This window comes from Salvia splendens, chromosome 12 (genome assembly GCF_004379255.2).
Source record: "Salvia splendens isolate huo1 chromosome 12, SspV2, whole genome shotgun sequence".
Classification (NCBI taxonomy): Eukaryota; Viridiplantae; Streptophyta; class Magnoliopsida; order Lamiales; family Lamiaceae; genus Salvia; species Salvia splendens.
In genome coordinates, this window is record NC_056043.1 from 14,947,320 (window position 1) to 14,949,173 (window position 1,854).

At 41.2% G+C, this 1,854-nt stretch overlaps 1 pseudogene; it reads left to right on the forward strand.

Moving 5' to 3' along the window:
- The first annotated feature begins 489 nt into the window (after positions 1–489).
- On the forward strand, positions 490–1,296 carry LOC121757596 (annotated as a pseudogene).
- The last annotated feature ends 558 nt before the right edge of the window (positions 1,297–1,854 follow it).

A 1,854-nucleotide genomic window follows, 5' to 3' on the forward strand; every position in this document is an offset into this window, starting at 1 on the left:
TGCGATTCGGAGGGTTTGAGTGTGAGAGAAATTGAATGCATCGTTTGATTCACGTTTTCTTCTTACCCGCCCAATTTTATAACGAAATGACAATTTTGCCCTTAATATATCCGAAATATGATAGTTTTATTTGATAAAGTGATAGTTTTGTTATATTAAATCTAGACCACATATTTTTAAAATGTGTGGTGGAGATTTAGTTATAGGGTTATCACACAAATTGGAGTTATCATTATAACGCGCCCATATATATATATATATATATATATATATATATATATATAGTAGTGATCTAGGGAAAGTGTCCATTAAGTACATAACTAGAGACCAAATCACAACCACAAGATCAAAAAAATCAAGGGCTAGTATTAATACATGTTATTTTCAAATTCAAAGGAGAATCAGTTCACTCTTATCACAAATTTACTTCACTATAACAAGGCGGGGGTATAATGGTTACTTCACGTACAAAATTAGGATAGAAAGTAAAATGCCACATTCTGCTGTCGCTACGTCAACACATACAAACACGCAGTGGAGAGCAAATTCGGCTATCCTTTTGTCCCAAGCATCTTCTCATCCTTCAGTGGCGGCCTATTATCTTCAATCTCTCGGTTTCTCCTGACTGCAGCTAGGGTTAGCGCCGGCCAATTCGATCCGATCAAGCACGGATTCGGCACCGCTAACACCAGTTTAGCCCTAATTTCCGACCGCCTCTTCGCCCTCTGCGAGTCCGATCTCCCCTACGCCGTCAAATTGACACCAGAATGAGACATAATCACCCTCGGCCGCTACGATTTCGGATCGGTGGAGCGGTTTTACCGGATGACGGCGCATCCGAAGGTAGACGGAGTGTCCGGAGAAGCCTTCGCCTACGTAGTTCTGGATCGATTCGAACGGGAAAAAGTACAGATCTGTGGCTATAAACTCAATAGAGAGGCCGATGTCGATTCATGACTTCGCGGTGACTGAGAAGTACGCCGTGATACCGGATATGCAGATCGTGGTGGATCCGTGGCTGATTGTGAGGGGGAGGTCACCGGTGGGGTGGATCGGGAGAAGGTGGCGAGATTGTGGGTTATTCCGAAGTACGCGGAGGATGAGGCGGAGAGCGTGTGGATTGAGGCGGCGGGGTTTAATCCGCTGCACTGCGCGAATGCGTGGGATGAAGACGGCGACGACACGGTGTGCGTGGTGGCGACGAATACGGCGGTGGTGGATCGGTTGATGGAAAACATTGACTGTGCAGATATGACAATGGAGATGGTTGTGGTGGATGAAATGGCATGTTATTAGTGAGCTGGATGCTTAATTAATCATTTAACCATAACTACAATTAAGTGATTAAAATTCTGTTAGCCATCAACTAATAATGACACGGTTTATCGATCACTTCGATGCCACTTTCTTCCGTTTCTGCAATGCTTGAATTCGACATTATTGAAATTTGAATGATTAAATGTATTAATCGACATATTATTGTTATTTATGTGTGCCACTGATAAAATTTATTAATTTTAATTATAATTATAGAGTATAAAATTTGAATAGAAACACCTCACTCTAACCATGTACTTACTTCACTGATGTTAACAAAATACATCACTATAAGCAAATACCACAGAGAGTTCACCCTAGCCTTGGAACACATTACTCTAACCATGTACTTACTTCACTGATGTTAACAAAATACATCACTATAAGCAAATACCACAGAGACTTCACCCTAGCCTTATAACACATCACTCTAACCATGTACTTACTTCACTGATGTTAACAAAATACATCACTATAAGCAAATAGCACAGAGACTTCACTCTAGCTTGGAACACAACACTCTATGCATGTACTTAC